This window comes from Myotis davidii, unplaced genomic scaffold, assembly GCF_000327345.1.
Source record: "Myotis davidii unplaced genomic scaffold, ASM32734v1 scaffold749, whole genome shotgun sequence".
NCBI classification, from domain to species: Eukaryota; Metazoa; Chordata; class Mammalia; order Chiroptera; family Vespertilionidae; genus Myotis; species Myotis davidii.
Genome location: NW_006300030.1, coordinates 30,198 through 38,679, shown reverse-complemented (window position 1 = coordinate 38,679; position 8,482 = coordinate 30,198).

Sequence of the window (8,482 nt, the reverse complement as noted above, 5' to 3'; positions counted from 1 at the left end):
AAATCCTGCAACTAGACAAGTAGAGAAGAAAGCACACTGAGACTACTAGGAGGGGCGGAGGAGTGTAATGGGGTGGTCCGACAACCACGTGTGGCATTTTTTTAATCAGGAGGGATAGCTTGTCTGTGGAGGCCTCCTATGAGGAGCAAGGGGTCCCAGTCCCACACCAGGCCCACAGCCCAGGGTTCCAGAGCTGGGAAGAGAAGTCCACATAACTTCACACTGTAAAAACCAGTGTGGATTGTGGCTGAGTGACAGAAGCGACTGGAGATCCAGCAGCCTCTGTCACTCTTAAAGGGCCAGTGCATGAACTTACTTGGACTCACTCCCTCTGAGCTCCAGTGCTGGGAGAACACCTTAAGGGGATCCAGAGACATATGGAGAGGAACTGGATTGTCTGGCATCAGAGCAAGAACTGAGGGGTGGCTTTCTCCCAGACAGGGGTGCTCACAGAGGTCATTGTCCCTATGTCAAGACTTCCCCCGTTGCAGAGCTGACTGGCAGCCATATCTGAGTTTCCATCAGCCTGGTTCACACTGTTTGCTCAACCCTGGTGATTCCCTGAGACCCCGTCCCATCCAATTTGCCATCTTGCCCAAGCTGTTTGCATCAGCCTTTCTATATGAATGGCCTGTCCTGGCTCAAGCTTCAGACTTTCCTAAAATGTCTCAAACAAGCAGCAACTGTCATCAGAATTTCTGCTGCTACCACATATATAAAAAAAACAAACAAAAAACCCCACAAAAAAACAAATTGATGTCTCTCCTCCTCCTCCTTCCTCTCATCCTCCTCCTTCTCCTTCCCCTTCTTCTCCTCCTCCATTTTCTAAAATCAATAAATAAAGTTTTTAAATAAAGAGTGAGCCCTAATGTAAACCATAGACTTTGGGTGATTACAATGTGTCAGTGTAGGTTTATTGATTGTGACAAATGTACCACTCTGGTGGGGGATGTTGATAATGGGGAAGGCTGCACATGTGTCCGGGCAGAGAAATGTGGGAAACCTTGTACCTTCCCCTTAATGTTGCTGTTAACATAAAACTGCTCTAAAACTATAAAGTCTTGGAAAAAAATACGTATTTTATAAAAGTCTGTTATCCAAAATATACAAACAACCCATAAAATTCAACAATAAGAAAACAAGCAACATAATTTAAAAAATGGAACACCTTATTGAAGAAGATACATAGATGGCAAGTATGCAAAAAGGCTCCACATCATATGTCATTAGGGAAATGCAAATTAAAAGAACAATGAGATACCACTACACACATATTAAAATAACCAAAATGCAAAACACTGACACCACCAGATTTTGGTAAATTTGTGGAATAACAGGAACTCTCTTTCACTGCTGGTGGGAATGTAAGAGAAAGCATAGATGTTAAAACTCTTTCTTCCAAGAAATGATTTTGGAATTAGAGTCCTTTGCATGTAATAGGCAATCAAGACACACCTGTAGGTAACAGTTGGGAAACTAAGTGGTGAGAGAAGAGAGGATTAGCTCCCCCATATTAGCTTTGGAGAACTAGGTTTTAGAATTGTGCCTTGTAATTCCATGGGCCCTTGCTGCTGATCAAACTAGGAGAGAACTTCGACTGACTCCTGTCTTCAAGCCTGTTCTACAATCTCGCAGTCTGGTGTTCTTATTTTCTAAGTAAAAACAAAACATAGACACAAATGATTTAAAATAAGAGCATTTAATTTAAAAAAAACTTGCATAGCTGACTGTGGAGAAAGAATTATTTTAATCATTAATAGGTTATTAGTGCTGTTTTAAAACTATAGTCAATAAAATTTAGTTTAATAGACTTACTAGTATTATTCTGGGGAATTTTAGTATTTTTTTTTCTTTTTTACTACTGTGCTATTTCTATTTAGACTATAGATATATAGAGTTATATAAAAAGAGTTCGATAGGCCTGGCCAGTTTGGCTCAATGGATAGAGTGATGGTCTAAGGACTGGAGGGTCCTGGGTTCAATTCTGGTCAAGGGCACATGCCTGGGTTGTGGGCTCAATCCCCAGTAGGGGGTGTGCAGGAGGCAGCTGATCAATGATTCTCTCTCATCATGTTGTTTCTATCTCTCTCTCTACTTCTCCCTTCTTCTCTGAAATCAATAAAGAAATATTTTTTAAAAAAGTTCTATAGATCTATATATATAAAAGCCTAAGCGACTGCATGAAGGAATGAGTGCTCGACCAGTCACTATGACGCGCACTGACCACCAGGGACAGGCACTTAATGCAGGACCTGCCCCCTGGTGGTCAGTGCACTCCCACATCCAACCTCCTGTGGCTGGCCAACCTCCCATGGTGCCTCCCCCCGGTTGGCTGGCCCTGGTTGGGACTGGGTGAGACAGTCCCGATCGGCCCCAACTGCCGGCCAACCCAAGGGACCCCACCTGTGCACGAATTTGTGCACTGGGCCTCTAGTATTTTTATACAGATATTACAGATAACTAGAATTAAAATGCTGTCATAGTTGAATGAGTGCTGTGCTGGATATTGGGCTACCAGGTTATATTCCATCTTTTCCATTGATTGGCTATGTAGCCTTGGAACTCTATGAACTTGGGAGAACAAAAGCTCTTTATTTCCTCATAGCCTACATTGTTTTAAGGTTCCTTCAAGTTTTAAATGTTTTTTATTCTAAAGCTTAGTATAAAAAGTAAAAGGATGTATACTGGCTCAATAGACGAGAAGTTGAGAATGTGGGCTTTATTTATTCATACAGTGGAATTCTACACAGAAATTAAAAATAAATGAATTAGATCTACATATTCAGCATAAACTGAACCCCAAGAATATATAATTGAAAGGGAGAGATAGAAATGATATTCATATAAATTTTTAAAATATACCAAATTGGTCTATATATTTTAATGATATGAGCATATGTAGTAAAAGTATAAATATATGGATAGGTAGGATAACTACCAATCTCAGTAAATATGGTTATACTAGAGGCCTGGTGCACGAAATTCATGCAGGGGGGAGGCCCTCCGACCAGCCTGCACTCTCTCGAAATCCGGGACCTCTGGCTCCTAACCACTCGTCTGCCTGCCTGCCTCATTGCCCCTAACCCCGTGGTCGGCAAACTGCAGCTCACGAGCCACATGCGGCTCTTTCGCCCCTTGAGTGTGGTCTGCCTGCCTGCCTGATTGCCTCTAACTGCTCACTTGCCTACCTGATTGTCCTTAACCACTTTGCCTGCCTGCCTGATCACCCCAACTCCTCTACTTACTTGCCTGATCGCCCCTAACCACTCGCCTGCCTGCCTGATTGCCCCTAACTGCTCACCTGCCTGCCTGATCACCCCTAACTACCTCTGCCTGCCACCTGATCGCACCTAACTGCTCACCTGCCTGCCTGATTGCCCTGAACCACCTCTGCCTCAGCCCCCACCACTGCGGCTTTGTCCAGAAGGACATCCGGAATGACATCTGGAAGGTTGTTCGGCTTTCTGGTCTAATTAGCATATTATGCTTCTATTATTATAGATGGGGGGGGATAGGGAGGAATGGGATAGGTAGAGCAGGGGGATTTGTGATTTTACAATGCTTTAGTTCTTTGAAAAGTTCTGAAATCTTTCAAAATGTATTTGTTTAATTGTGCGTGGTGGGATCATGGGTTTTTATTTATGATTATACTTTTCAGCATTTTAAAATACAGTGGGGCCTTGACTTACGAGTGTCCCGACTAATGAGTTTTTCGAGATACAAGCCGTCTCTCGGCCGATTTTTTGCTTTGAGTTGCGAGCTAAAATTCGGGTTACGAGCCAGCTTCAGATACCCCACCGCTAGTTGGCGCAGTGAACGTCACAGTAACGCCACAACATCAGCCCAGCATCACATGTCTCACTCGTTCACTTTAACGATTTGACATATGGAACGAGTTAAGCTTGTAAGTCAAGGTCCCACTGTATTTAGAATATTAAATATTAAATATTTTTTTGAAATTTAAGAATTATAATAGAAAATTAGAAAAATAGAATGTTATCTTCTCAATGAGCTATACCTAATATCCTTCAAATTGCAACTAACTTCATCACTTTTTATATTTCTGGTCCCCTTTGCTCTGTTCTACTTTTAATTTTTATAATCGCATGTGTCATCTCCTAACATACCACAAATCTGTTTATCATTTTTTGTCTTTATACCCTGACTAAAATGTAAGCTCCATGAGGGCAAAGATCTCTGTAAGCTTTGCTCACTGTTGTGTCTTTTTTAAAATTTTTTATTGTTAATCCTCACCTGAGGATATTTTTCCATTGATTTTTAGGGAGAGTGGAAGAGAGAGGGAAAGACAGAGAAAAACATCGATGTGAGAGAAACACATTGATTGGTTGCCTCCTGCATGACCCCGACCAGGGTCCAGGCCAGGGAGGAGCCTATAACTAAGGTACTTGCCCTTGACCAGAATTGAACCCGGGACCCTTCGTTCTTGGGCCGATGCTCCATCCACTGAGCCAAACAAGCTAGGGTCACTGATGTATCCTAAGTGCCTAGAATAGCACAAAATAGGTACCCCAGAAACATTTGTTCAGTAAATGTATGGTGTCAGAGCTTAACTGTCTGTATTCAAATCCTGGTGCTATACTCAATAGGCATGGTCAAGTTAGTTAAACTCTCTCTAAGCCTCAGTTGCATTATCTGTAAAATGGAAATTGTAATAGTATCTATATGATAGGATTGGTATACTAAAAGTAAAACACTTCATGATTTCTTTATTTTTATTTATTTATTCATTTTTTGTTGTTATTGTTGATTCTCACCTGAGGATATTTTTCCATTGACTCCTTTTTTTTTTAGAGAGTGGAAGGGAGGACGAGAGACAGAGAGAGAAGCATCAATGGGAGAGAGACACATCCATTGGCCTCCCGCATGAGCACCAACCAGGCCCGGGAATCGAGCCTGCAACTGAGGTACGTGCCCTTGACTGTAATCAAACCTGGGACCCTTCAGTCCATGGTATTTTCTTAATGTTTGCTTTATTTATTAAAATTGTGAAGCATACCAGAAGTTATACTTTTGAAGCTAGACTAATTTCTTCCACCAGCAACTTTTCATTAAAAAGAATTCTTAGCCTGGCTGGTGTGGGTCAGTGGTTGAGTGTCAACCTATGAATGAAAAGGTCTCCAGTTTGATTCTCGGTCAGGGCACATGCCTGAGTTGTGAGCTTGATCCCCAGTGGGGGGCATGCAGGAAGCAGATGATCAATGATTCTCTCTCATCATTGATGTTTCTATCTCTCTCCTCTCCCTTCCTCTCTGAAATCAATAAAAATATATTTAAAAAACAGAATTTTCAAATTATCGTGATAATGGAACACAAACCATGTGTTATTATAAACCAAATTTCATCTATCACCAAAGTTGACTAATATCACTTTCTTTCCTTACCCCTACCCACTTTTATTGGAGATGTTAATAATAATAATAATTTTCATGACCAGCTGAAAAAAAAACAGCCTTTCTCTATTGCTGTCACTTAATCTCTCTTCTTCCCTGAGTAACAGAAATTCCTTTAAAAACAGCCTCTTTTAACTTCTTTTCTTTCCTCTGGCTAATATTGAGGGTTTTCTCTTTGTCAGAAGCCTCCTTCAATTCTTTGCTGTGTGGTCCTCTCCAAAGAGTAGCTCACATGGCAACAGGCTGCTCTAAGTGACAGAGAACCCAAAACGAATTTACAACATTTTGTAAACTAATATTGGCACTAATGCCCCATCACCATCTATATTCACTAGAAGTCACTCAATGTAGCTTACACTTGAGGTGAGAGGATTACCCAAAGGCATGAATACTAGGAGGTAGGGATCCTTGAGGGCCATCTTAGAGGCCACCTACCATATCCATGTGACCATTTTTAGAAATGCATGAGTGAAGGATGCACAGCATTCTTTCTTATGGCCTATCAATCACATACTCTCTCATGTAACTCTTCTACTGGCTGCTATGACATTCTGCCCGCAAAATAATAGCCATTGCTATTAGCTTATTATTAAATTTATATTGAATATCGGGTATGAAAAGATTAATACAAAGGGGTATCCCTATTTAGATGGGTCTTTCATTAAATTGGAATGGGGTAAAACAGTGAAATGGCCATTTCTATAATTTTCATGAAAAAAACTTAGGGAAGTATAATGTATTTTTATATCAGCAGTGCAGACCCTTCCAAAAGAAAAAATAGTTAGAAATGAAACCCATTCCTTTACCTTTCTCTTAGCAACTGATACAAGAACTGAAATGATGCCAGAAGGTTCTCTGAGTAACGAGTTTTTCCCCAGTTATATTTCTCAATGTGACATTATCATCCTGGGTTATGAAGGCAACCATTTTTCACTTGGATTCTTAAATACTTGGAAACAGTAAAGTATAATAAAATTGGGGATCATAAAGTATAACCTAGTCATTTTTAAATGATGTATCCATGTCACATACAGGTTACAAATGATCTGCCCTACTTTCACTATGTTATATGTGCAGTAGCCAGACTCTAAGACAGGACATTAGGTCTTTAATACCCAGGCCAGTCTTCTTTCCTTTGTGCTATCATGGGCACAGATTTATCAACATACTGTCTGATTTATGTAGACATTTTTGTTTATATATATGGATCCATCTTGTTTGAACTAGATTATAAAATCATGTCTTTTCTTATTCTACATTCTGATTGTATAAAAGGGGATATCTGTATTGTTATGTGTGTGACATTTGGTTATATAAGGTAGGGAAAACATTTTAGAATGGGAGGAAATATTACATAATAGCATGAACTTTGGAATCGGGCAGTCCTAAGCAGAGATTCTATTTAGTAGCTGTGTCATCCTGGGCACATTATTTAACCATGCTAAGCCCTAGTTTCCCTACCTATAAAAACAAAGAAAACAGTATCTTCTAAATAGACTCATTGGGTGTATTAATGCCTGACACACACTAAGAAAGAGGTATCTGTTCATTTCTCTTTATTCATCCACTCAACATTCAGTGTTACAAACTTGAATTATCTTTAATGGAAATCACATAAAAGGGGTATGGAGTCCTGTATTTGGACTGTTAACAATTAGTATATTGCTTGGTAAACAAAAATGAAACCCTAGTTTATGATGGTTTCCTCCAAAATATTCTGCTCTTTTCACTCTGGTTTAATCCTACACAAGCCTATATCAGTATACAGATTTTTCTTTCCTCTAAGAAAGCATTTTTTTCTCTATCCTCTTTCAGTGGGAGGGTGGGAATGAAACTAAGAAGAGAGATTAACAGGAGAAAAAGCATATAATTTTTATTATTTATGTGTGTCGAGCCAGCTCAGCTAAGGGTTCCACAAGCCTGAGTGAGGACGGTGAAGGATGGAGAAATGACAGACAAAGAGAATAAGCTGGGTCTCTTCCTGTGCCTGGCTGAGGCCACAGAGAGAGATCCAGACGCAAGCTGAGCCTTTATTTTATAGCCAGAGGTAAACAAGGTAGTGGTCACCATAGTTACAATGTTCTTGTGAGTTTCACTTGTTTTGCACCTCCCACAGCCCATTAGCTACCTAGGAAGGATCTAGGGAGCGTCATAAGGTCAAGCCTAATTATGCTAAGAGGACTGTGCCCTCTAAGCTGGGACTTATTTGTGGCTTTGCCAACAGGTCAGTCCGAGGCTTAACCCTGTAGCTGTGCCCTACATCTATGTACATAGTTCACAGAGAAGAAATAAAACATAAAGAGGTGGTTAGACTTGGGGCTTACATTTTTTGAAAATATATCTTTATTGATTTCAGAGAGGAAGGGAGAGATAGAAACATCAATGATGAGAGAGAAATATTGATCATCTGCCTCCTGCTCATCCCCTACTGGGGATCAAGCCTGCAACCCAGGCATGTTCAATTCATGCCTTGGCCAAAATCGAACCTGGGACCCTTCAGTCTGTAGGCTGACGCTCTATCCACTGAGCTAAACCTGCTAGAGCAGGCTTACATACTATTTTAACCAAGGACAGGGGGCTTGGATTTCAAGGGATGACAAATCTTAGGGAAGTGGATAGGAAATATTATCTTATTTGCATAAAATGTTTATGTAAACACATCTGGTTGTTGACACTCCATTTCCCCTGATGAGTTACTTTCTTCTTCCTGATAGGGAGTTGGGAGTAAGGGGTAGACACTTCCACAAAAGTAAAGTCACACCCTGCTTTTGTTTTTAGGCTGACAAGAGGGAATTCTTCGTGCATCTAGTCTTGATTGCCTCGTACCTCAAAATAATCCTTACCATGAAGTGGCCCCCTTTTTTTGATGGTATATCTGGATCCCCTTGAGCACTATTAACTAAAAGAATAAAAATAGAAAAAGAAGTAGATGAAGTTAAACCAATATTAAGTACAGTTTTGGACTCTAGGTTTGAAGTGTATGGAGTATTTCTTTTTTTTTTAATTAAATCTTTATTGTGCAGATTATTACATTTGTTCCTCTTTTCCTCCCCATAACTCCCCCCCTCCCA